The sequence below is a fragment of the Trichomycterus rosablanca genome, chromosome 8 (assembly GCF_030014385.1).
Source record: "Trichomycterus rosablanca isolate fTriRos1 chromosome 8, fTriRos1.hap1, whole genome shotgun sequence".
NCBI lineage: Eukaryota > Metazoa > Chordata > Actinopteri > Siluriformes > Trichomycteridae > Trichomycterus > Trichomycterus rosablanca.
Window position 1 is genome coordinate 9,098,218 of NC_085995.1, and position 11,983 is coordinate 9,110,200.

At 40.3% G+C, this 11,983-nt stretch overlaps 1 protein-coding gene across 1 annotated transcript in view; it reads right to left on the bottom strand.

Annotated features, from left to right (window-relative positions):
* Positions 1–5,184, bottom strand: part of fgf13a (fibroblast growth factor 13a) — a 144,709-nt gene extending 139,525 nt beyond the window's left edge. The window contains exon 1 of the mRNA XM_062999820.1: positions 5,151–5,184. The gene's annotated coding sequence lies outside the window, so the exon portion shown is untranslated. The remainder of the gene's footprint in view (positions 1–5,150) is intronic.
* Positions 5,185–11,983: the final 6,799 nt, after the last annotated feature.

The window sequence follows — 11,983 nt, forward strand, 5'->3', positions numbered from 1 at the left end:
TGTGAGACCAGAAGACCATTCATCTACTGCCTGATTCCTCAGATATTATAGCAAAAAAGTGGGGTTTAAAACTAATTACTGAATGTGACCTATAGGTAAAATTACTCAATATTTTATACAATCGTGTTGTAAAAGTCTACTATTTTATTAATACAGAAGTTCCAGCAAGCATTATGCATTTTCCCCGTGCGGTGTATGATTATGTACATGTTGGTATGTAACAGCAGTTTTCAAATGTTGTCTTGATGTGACTAACAAATGCACAGCTATTTATGTAATAGCAAAATAGAAAAGCATTCATTAATTGTTTAGATGATATGTGCAGGCATATAAAGCATTCATGTGTAAAGCAAGTACATTTATGACCGAGTTACTGACCTCAACTAAAGCAAAAATGTTTGAAATTTTCATGGGCAGTGATTAGTGGTTCATATTGTGCAACTAGTAACAATCAAAATGCAAGAGGAGCAGACCCCAGTTATGTTATTTTCACTTACTTATAATACAAATGTATTAATTAAAAAAAAGATAAACTGTACAATTATGCTAATTTTAATATGTAGAAATATATTGTGCTAAATTATTGAATTTTAAACTATGCTACTCTAAAGAAAACCTTTCTAAATAGAAGTATGACTAGCTGGGGTTAAATTATAATACATTTAATCTTTGTTTGTTTAATAATGCCTGATTGGAACATAGTGGCTGACGCCCAAGAGCAGTTCTACATTAGGAACCGTGTCCTTCTACGAGGCCTAGTTTGGCCAGCAGATGGGGATGGAGGTTTAGCTGTGTGTAATCTGTCAATCCAATCTATCTTGATTGACAGTCACATGCACCTCATAAGTGTTATGTCTTTTTGGGTGGAAGGTTTCCTATATGTCACGGTTTTGCTCTGTCCTTTGATGGCACACTTACATTCCTCTGAGGCTGTGGTGCCGGACCAGCCGGTGGTCAGCATTCTTTTGATTCATTGGAACTCACTCTGGTGTCTCTGTTTACTGGGCTTCATGAGGGGTCCGGCCTGGGAGGCAGCATTATGCCCCTTTTCCTTAGCTGGATTCGCCCATAAATACATGGTTATGCTCAGTGATGTGCACATATTGCTCGAACCAGCATGTCCTTTCTGTTTTCTGAGAGCTGGTCTTGTTGCGGATGGCCAAAGTAACCTGTCATATTGTGATATCCAGTTCTCATTTCTGCACTATCCCTTTTCTATCCACTTTCTCTGTTGCAGTTTGCTGCTGTTTTCATGTCGTTCTATTAATTAAATTACTGCCTATTTATTTATCTGATTAGATATTTGCAAATTGGGCTTTATTTCTATTCTTGCTGGTGTGTGGGGATCCACCTTGCATTCTCTGTAGCGTTCTAGCCCTGTTACAACCGAATATGCTTATGGACTAGTTATTAAACCAGTTGATGTGCTTGAATTAAGTCCATAACATTTGCCTTTCGGGCATGGAAACTAATGTCTGACGTGAGTACCAATTAAAAAAAAGTATCTTTGTTGGTTCACTTCTGGTTTTCTGCAGTAAAAAATAAAACATCTTTAATCAGCTTTATGGTACAAAATACCTACTACATTTCAAACTTACAGTCATTTGATTCAGCATCACTACATAGTCTTAAAATAAGAAGAGCTTGTGTGCTTAAGAAATAAAGCTGTGACAGTGATAATCTAACAGCAAGGAGCTGGTATAATGTGAACTTATTTTTACTCTATCCATCACTTGCCTTTTGCGTGTTCAATAGCACAATGACAAAATGTTTACATCGTTTTTGTTTGAATTGTATTTACCTTTTTGCTTCTACAAAAAGAATATTTTTGCATCACATGCAAGAGATTTGTATCATTTGCACTAGAGGTCTGTTACATTGTGTTCCATAAAAGGGATATACTGACTACATCACTGTCCAGTTGAAACTAATTGTGTGTCTGGGTCCATGCTGTGCATACAGTAACAAATGAGAGCAGGAAAAACATGAAACTCTGCAGGACTGGAGGAAAATCATGTATTGCATTGTATTTCTATATTATAAATAATTTCAGAACACTGAATATCTCTATTATTTGTTTAGTATTTCCTGGTAAATAGTACAAACAATATATTTTGTACAACATTTAGTAAATAATTTACTATAAATATACTGAACACTTCATACTTTTTCTGCCCCTTTATTAACAAACCTGTGTATTGTGAAAATGCATCATCATATGATATATACAGTACATTATATATATTATATATCAGGCATTAAAACCATTTCCTTGTTTCTACACTCACTGTCCATTTTATCAGCTCCACTCACCATATAGAAGCACTTTGAAGTTCTACAATTACTCACTGTAGTTCATCTATTTCTCTACATACTTTTTAGACCTGCTTTCACCCTGTTCTTCAATGGTCAGGACCCCCACAGGACCACTAGAGAGCAGGTTATATTTGGGTGGTGGATCATTCTCAGCACTGCAGTGACACTGACATGGTGGTGGTGTGTTAGTGTGTGTTGTGCTGGTATGAGTGGATCAGACACAGCAGCACTGCTGAAGTTTTTAAACACCCCACTGTCCATGCTGGACTGACAATAGTCCACCAACCAAAAATATATCCAGCCAACAGCGCTCCATGGGCAGCATCCTGTGACCACTGGTGAAGATCTAGAAGATGACCGACTCAAACAGCAGCAATAGATGAGCGATCGTCTCTGACTTTACATCTACAAGGTGGACCAACTAGGTAGGAGTGTCTAATAGAGTGGACAGTGAGTGGACATGGTATTTAAAAACTCCAGCAGCGCTACTGTGTCTGATCCACTCACACCAGCACAACACACACTAACACACCACCACCATGTCACTGCAGTGCTGAGAATGATCCACCACCTAAATAATACCTGCTCTGTGGTGGCCCTGTGGGGGTCCTGACCATTGAAGAACAGGGTGAAAGCAGGATAAAAAAGTATGTAGAGAAACAGATGGACTACAGTCAGTAATTGTAGAACTTCAAAGTGCTTCTATATGGTAAGTGAAGCTGATAAGATGGACAGTGAGGGTAAAAACAAGGAGGTGGTTTTAATTTTATGACTGATCTGTGTATATAATATATATATATATATATATATATATATATATATATATATATATATATACAGGGGTTGGACAAAATAACTGAAACACCTGTCATTTTAGTGTGGGAGGTTTCATGGCTAAATTGGACCAGTCTGGTGGCCAATCTTCATTAATTGCACATTGCACCAGTAAGAGCAGAGTGTGAAGGTTCAATTAGCAGGGTAAGAGCACAGTTTTGCTCAAAATATTGCAATGCACACAACATTATGGGTGACATACCAGAGTTCAAAAGAGGACAAATTGTTGGTGCACGTCTTGCTGGCGCATCTGTAACCAAGACAGCAAGTCTTTGTGATGTATCAAGAGCCACGGTATCCAGGGTAATGTCAGCATACCACCAAGAAGGACAAACCACATCCAACAGGATTAACTGTGGACGCAAGAGGAAGCTGTCTGAAAGGGATGTTCGGGTGCTAACCCGGATTGTATCCAAAAAACATAAAACCACGGCTGCCCAAATCACGGCAGAATTAAATGTGCACCTCAACTCTCCTGTTTCCACCAGAACTGTCCGTCGGGAGCTCCACAGGGTCAATATACACGGCCGGGCTGCTATAGCCAAACCTTTGGTCACTCGTGCCAATGCCAAACGTCGGTTTTAATGGTGCATGGAGCGCAAATCTTGGGCTGTGGACAATGTGAAACATGTATTGTTCTCTGATGAGTCCACCTTTACTGTTTTCCCCACATCCGGGAGAGTTATGGTGTGGAGAAGCCCCAAAGAAGCGTACCACCCAGACTGTTGCATGCCCAGAGTGAAGCATGGGGGTGGATCAGTGATGGTTTGGGCTGCCATATCATGGCATTCCCTTGGCCCAATACTTGTGCTAGATGGGCGCGTCACTGCCAAGGACTACCGAACCATTCTGGAAGACCATGTGCATCCAATGGCGGTGCCGTGTATCAGGATGACAATGCACCAATACACACAGCAAGACTGGTGAAAGATTGGTTTGATGAACATGAAAGTGAAGTTGAACATCTCCCATGGCCTGCACAGTCACCAGATCTAAATATTATTGAGCCACTTTGGGGTGTTTTGGAGAAGCGAGTCAGGAAACGTTTTCCTCCACCAGCATCACGTAGTGACCTGGCCACTATCCTGCAAGAAGAATGGCTTAAAATCCCTCTGACCACTGTGCAGGACTTGTATATGTCATTTCCAAGACGAATTGACGCTGTATTGGCCGCAAAAGGAGGCCCTACACCATACTAATAAATTATTGTGGTCTAAAACCAGGTGTTTCAGTTATTTTGTCCAACCCCTGTATATATATATATATATGTAATATATATATACATAATATTTTTTCCATTATTGCCTAACCCTAACCAAGACAAACTAATATAATCATAGCTATTATGTGTTATTCTCAGGCAGATTTACTGGTGTAAACTGAAAAAAAAATCATTCATGAACGTTTACTGACTTTCACGTGCCAAAAGAGACTCTGTTTCTCTGGCAACCCTGTATCCTCCCCGTCGCCATGGCAATGGCGGACCAGTTTACGCTCGGCTTTGCGAAATGGCTCGTTGCGCAGTAAACACTCGGCGTCATCACACATCACTGACTGGGAGTGTGATCAGAATATTTATCTATCGATCAGGTGGAGTGTGCAGACAGATTTGGGGTGCAGGAGGGATTCCACAGGGTTGCCTACCTGTAACATCAGCGTGGTGATATCATCATCATCATCATCATCATCGTATGCATGCAGTATGCACACACGCTGAATGAAACAGGTTATAGATGCTGCTTTTTTATCAATGCAACCTAAACTGAACACGGAAATCCAATTGGGCACCGTAATACAACTTATGATCACTAAATGCAAAAATGCATAGGACTCATAACAAAAGCCTGTATTGATTTTCTGTGTGTTCACAAGCCTGGAAGGACAATGCAATGAAGTGAAGGGGAAGGGGGTGGTGGGTGACAGACTACGGTCGCTTTAATAAACCAGAGGATGTAACAATGTAGAGGCAGCTCTCGAGCATCGCAAGCCTCGCCTCTTACCCTTGGAAGCATCCTTTTCTTCTTTAGGTTTCGCCACTTTTGCGCTCATAGATCCCAGTTTGACGCGTAATTCCCCGATTTAAACTGGAACCGATTTCACCCTGCTGTTCCGCGCTGGCACTTTTCTGAGATTCTCGCCAAATCCAAAACAAAGGAACCTGTAAAAAAAAAACACAAACAAACAAAACAGAGAAAAAATGCACAAGTTATTAATTTGTTGTAAAGAAAAGACGCTCTTTAGCTCATGATCTGTTCATAACGAATGCGGCTTTCGAACGAACAAAAGATGCGAGTTTCAAAAGCGCACCTTGCACACAGGCAACAATAAACACCAGCCTATAATAAACGCATTACTGTAAAAAAAGAAAACACACACACACATTAGACCCATATCAAAAGCATTTCCCTACCTTATCCTGTCCACATTGCCTCCTACATTAATACAAATTCGCACAACACATCGTCAAACACGCGTCTGCTGTGAACGCTGCTTTCTCATCCAGTCCGCGCACACGCTTCTCTCCTCTCTAGCTACAGCGATCGAACAAAAAATAGAGATGAGCAAAGAGGATGAGCAAAGAGGGGGGTTCCACCGAATATCAGCCGACGTAAGCTGTGACATGAACAAAAAGGAACCACCTTCTCAAGATACACAACGGATGATGCCATAACTTACACATGAGATGTAATAAAAGCGTATATTTGGCAAAATTCTACACAAAGCAGTGGCGGCTCCTGCCAAATCTCTCAGGGGGGGCAACTGTTGCGATGATGGCCAAGGTGACCCGTTCAATGTGTAAATTTAAGCTTAAATAATTAACATCTTAAGTCATCTGTCAGTTTGCCCTCACAAATAACTTTGAACGTGGAGAGAGAGCAGCTTTACCATTAATCATAAAATGAAGTAAAGCTCTCACACTAACAATTTCATTCAGACTTCATCAGATAGCATTTTATTTTAGGTGCAGCAGATCCAGAATAAAGATTGGCATCGGGGCTGATGTGCAATGAATGAAGAAGTACAATTAAACAATTGGGGAGACACAATAAGCGCAATCACAATTCACTATTTAAAAATTATATTACTTACTTGTAATTTACTTGTAACTTATATGATTTTCCCCCCTTTGTAGATACTTGATGTTTAAATTTGGTCTGGGTGGCCCTAATTCTTAAGTTGCTAATTTATCCTGATTACTACGACGACCGAATGGCACTCCGAACTGAGGTATATGGTAGTCATGGTGACGAGCTCGCGACACCAGGTTACGTGTGACGCAAGTAAGTGCGAGCCCTCCCGGAAGCCATTCAGAATGTATTGCAGCGCCTGCAGTTCGAAAAAAAGAGCCTTAACATGATAGTCTATGAAAAGGGGCGGTACTGTACGGAACACAGCTCGACGCTGATTGGACTACGATATTCAGAGGCAAGAGACTGTCCAGAACAGTCACAGCTCTGATAGAAAAATTTCTTACTTTTCGCCCTTTGGTGGTGCGTCGCCTGATCGCCCTAAGGAACGAGCCGCCCCTGACACAAAGCATTGCGCTTTATGGAATTCTTGACTGTTCGGGTTATTGAATAAACCCACAGGGTATCTGTGTCGATTGCAGAATGTTGGGAATATGGGGTTCAACAGGTTCAAAGAAAGATGCGTCTGTGATGTCATAAAACGCTCCGAGAAGGTGACGTAATAAAGATGTTGCACCTTCGGCATTTAGCAGACGCCTTTATCCAAAGCGACTTACAGTACTGTGACAGTATACAGTCTGAGCAATTGAGGGTTAAGGGAACTGCTCAAGGACCCAATAGCAGCAACCTGGCAGTGGCAGGGCTTGAACCAGCAACCGTCTGATCCTTTACAGTCTCCAGATTTAAAACCTTATATAAAATCTTTAGTGGGATTTAGGGAAAGCAGTTGCAGAATGAAAGCCATCAAATATCAATGAGCTGGAATCATTTGCATGAGAAGAAAGATTTCACAAGAGAGGTGTCAGAAGCTTGTTAGCACTTGTCAAAATCACTTTTTAAAGGTTATCAAGGCAAAAGGATGTTCCACCATGTACAGAGGTTCTGTTGTCTTGTTCGAGTACATAAAAGAGCTCCAGATGTACTGTGCAGAGATAAAACTGAAATGCCTGATCTGTAAATGAACGTCATGACAGTCTTGCAGATTTAATGATTTAGCCATGACATACAAATGTGTATAAGCTTTATCTTAATGATCTTACAATTAAGACCAATTATAGTTCACTGCTTCATCCAGCTAAACACACAGAATAAGTATCTTCTAAGGTTGCTTATATTCTAGTTCACAATAACCAGCACAGAAACTTTTTTAGGTCACATTTAGATTTTTTTTAGAACAGATATTAATAGAATAGTTTTAAAACACTTAAATGTTGTCACATCACTCCACTTTCTTTCAGGAAAAATGCACTAGTTCCAAAATGTGACTAAAGGTTCTTGCTGATCATATGGACAAAACAAGCAGCCTTTAGGCTCATGTTAAGCTCATGGCAATGTCAATCTTGCTATACTATGGCTCAGGTTTTGAAGTAGTTTGGTAGTGAGCATGGTTTGAATTTTGGAGGATGGGGTGGGGTCCAACCACCTTCCCAATCAATACTTGGACCCCCATTTTTTTTGCATTCTGGTTAACAGTCGTGTCCTTCTGCATTGTCATTTTGGCCGGCAGAGGGGGCATGAAGATGCAAATGATCAATTTTCTCTTAACTGACAATCACCGAAGCCTTGTGTTATGTCGCTCCAAGTGGAAGTTTCTCTATCAGTCACAGTTCTTCCTTCTCAGTCTTGGTTAACCTGCGTTTTCTCTGGAATCGTGATACTGATCTTTCTCTGGTCTGGTTGTCCTCTGACATGCAATGCTAGCACACTTAGCTTTTTCTGAGAACTCACCTAATGTTGTGGAGTTTTTAGGCCTCTCTATGAAACCGCCCTGGGACAGCAAATTGCCTCTCTGGAAACAGGGAAACGTCTCCCTGTCTGTAAATCCATGGTATGCACGGGCTGTGCCATTTTGTGTGGTTGAGATGCCGCTCAGGCATTGCTGGTCCAGCTGGAAACATTTGTGCACATTTCACTCATAAGGCACAACCCACACACAACACCCCCCACCCCTACACTTGTTTGACAGTGGACAGTTAAGACTCAGGTTATAGCTGCTTCTAATTCATCACAGACGATTTTCTAATGGTTATTTAATCACATTTGATCATCCAGAGCAAAGTCTTTTTAGCATAATGGGACATTTTGGATATTCTTTTCAACCAAGATAAGAGATCAGCTTTCTGTAAAATTTTAACAGGTGCCGTCAAACTTACCTTATCTTTGATTATATGGACACAGAGAAGTCACCAATAATAATTACTAACAATGAATCTCGGCACACCTCAAAAATAAATCACATTATAGAATGTTCTAAACCGTGCAGCGGGATATTCCGCTAGCACACCAGCGCCGAGATTCTGAACTCCTCGGCTCGAAACTCAATGTTGCGGGCATAATTGGCAGTGCCTGCAGCAGACACTGATTGGCCACCGTGTCTGCTAGGGGGCGGGTCGACCGGACTATGTGAGTGGGGTCTTCAGACGCCTATGCAAAGTGCATGGGCGAGAAGAGGAGGGCTGTGCATGAGTCGGAAGAGGCGTGAGCAGCGACGTTCTCTCCTCAGATGCAATCTGGTATCTCTCAGCAGCGGAAGACAAATTGAGTGTGCTAAATCGGGTGGAAAATGGGGAGAAAATACATTAAAAAAGAATGTTCTAAACCATTAAATTAATTATTTGTGTTGCTGAATGTTGATTTCTGATAAAGAAAATCTTTAGAAAACCCGAAGTTTTTTAGGTACCTATTAAATTAAAAAGTATTTATTAATAAACCATGAACATGTGTAGAATTAAGAAGTTGACTTTTTAATTATTCATTCATCAAAAATAATAATTCCAGAAGTCATTAAATCTAAAGACCAGGCACGTGCACAGACATTTTTGGGGGCAGGTGCTCAAGCCAAAAGAAAGAGCACCCATTGCCAAAATTATTAATAAAATAAAATTAAAAAAAAAAAACACAGTAGGATATTTAACTTACAAATTTATTTTTGTTAACACAATCAATACACATCTAATCAAATAACTCAAATGATCAAATTGCATAAAGAAATGAAAAACAGGCAAAAACAAGGCCATATTGTGCACGCTTTTTAATAACCAAACAATATATTAAATAATAATTGTAAATGAGATAAATCAATGTTGTGCATAATAATCAAGAGTGATTTACTAAATCTCTATAAAGGGGAGTACACAGTATACATCATTTTACTGTTTTCTGACAGAGTTGAAGCATTACACTAATAATATACCATTACTAGTATCAATTTACCTCACCAGACTGTCATGTAGCTCAACTTAAGACCTACCTTTGATTTCAAATCAGAAACCCACTTTGGGTAGTTAATGTTAACAATGGGCCTATTATTATGCCAATAAAATCAAATAGACAGCTAAATAACATTTTCCTATTTATTCATCATTTTTTGTATGCGGTTCTATATCATACAGCATTATATTTAGCCTTCTACATATATTAGTTTGTAATGTTAATTACCTAGCAAAATTATTCCTCATTTGTAAACCTCATTTTAAATATTGATGAATGTAGAAAAAAAATTGTGCTCCAGCAGAAAGTGCACTTTTCTCATCCAGGGCAAAAGGGCAGGTGTTTGTGCACCATTAGGGGTCTATCTGTGCACGTGCCTGCTAAAGACCATCATGGCATTGGGTGTATGTAAACTTATGACTTTAACTGCAGATTGCACTTGGAAATGTGTGTCTTGTATAAATTACCTAAACCATTTTATCACAGGACAGTAAATTGACCAGATAATGACAAATTCACATTAGGAGGTAATTGTTGCACTGCAGGATGCAAAATGTACCGAGGCATTGTATCCTGGTGATGTTTTCTGCTAGCTCATCTTCATAAAATTGGATTTTATTTTAGCATGAATGAATGGTCTGCTCCTTTCTCATTGCTATTCATAAGAATAATGTCTTTTCTGCAAGTGCAAGATATTGACAGAAAAAAAGGCTTCAGGCAGAGCTACAGATGTCTCCATAAGATATGTCTGAGACTGTCTTCTAGCTACTGGAGATATCTTCCATGACATGCTAATATTTTGACTAATATGGATAAAGTGAATCAATACTGGTTAAAGCTGTTGAGTAACTGTAGGTCATGCAGGTCAGTCAGTACCAAATAAATGACCTGTGGGGACAGCTGAAGGGTGACATGATGAAGGACACTTTCATCATGAGATCAGATGTCAATCCGAAAGTAACCTTAAACACTTGATACACACCAGAGGTTTGTTTTCCACAAAAACATGGCTGCTGCAGGGACATTAAGTCTCAGTGGGGGCACTGGCTAGGTCGGGCTGTGCTTAAGGCTAGATGAGCAGTCAGCTCCCACCAAGCTGCTGCAACAGTGAAGCCATTTGTCTGGTGGTGGTAGAGAAATGCATATACACACATATGAGTGTATATCTAGTCTAGTTGATGGGGAAAGGGTGGAGAAGTGTAAGATTGTTTTTGAGGGTTGAATTTGGTTCTCAGCCACATGACCAGATAAGTTGGAGTGAGCATCCTTAAAGAGGGATCAATCTTACGCAATCATTGGCAAATCCTAGGAACCTTTGGATATGCAGATGAGGTTGTACACACTGCCTAGGTTGAGTGTTGAAAACACATAACCCCGTGTACTATTTCCAGTGTGGATGGAATCAGAAGCAGGAGGTAGTGGAACTTCTTCATGATCTGATTTAGGGCCTCTATGCAAGGGCCTTTAAAGGACCGCTGTCCTTCTTGTCCAGAGAGTCCAGCAACTGTGGGTAACTTAGTAGGTAAAAGGCCTCCTGGATGTAGTTCTCTATATAAGTGGGTTCCTTGATGGACAAGGGATAGATCTGAGGAAAATAACCCCAGGCAAAAGGGTGATAGCACAGTCCCCAGGGTCTATGAAGCGGAAGCCAAGAAGCTTTGCATTTCCTCAACACTTCTAAAAAATGATCAGGTGCTTATGTTATTGGGACTTTCAATTACCACACTAAAAATTGGAGAAATGGGCGCTCAGGTGGCGCAGCTTGTCGGTTCGAAACTCAGCTCTGCCATCTGGCTGGGCTGGGCGCCCACATGAACAACAATTGGCTGTTGTTCATACAGGGTAGGAGCCGGATAGGGACTCCTTATAACTGAGGCAATTACGAACTCTGCTGGATGATTGATGGCGCCTGCACAGAGTCAAGGAATAATGCGTTGATCAGGGTGTGGCTCTCTGTACACAAAGTCGATCCGCATATGAACTTGCCTCGTGCAGGTGAAAAGATGCAGTCGGCTACTGCACACGTGTCGGAAGATGTTGGGGATGTGTTGGGGATGGAATACCTGGGAGTACGAATAAAAACATGACATTAGCGACTAAAGAATTGTTTGATACTTTACCTTTTCTGACCCCAATGGCCTTTTATTGAAATCTGAAAAATTGCACTAAATTGATAGTTTTCCCACTGTATTTAAGACTTCAACAATGACAATGACACTTAAGACACTTAATTTATTTTACCCTTTATAGTACTTAAAGTTGCACCTGTCACATATTGTATGAACTTATTTTGTTCAATATAGCATACTACTAATAAATGTCAGATATGACTGCATGGTGATTTATTTGGGGTAACTGATGGAATGCCTTTGTAGAAATTCTCTCCACCCTGTTCATAGCAAAACAATCAAACAGCTCAATAAACATACCATACT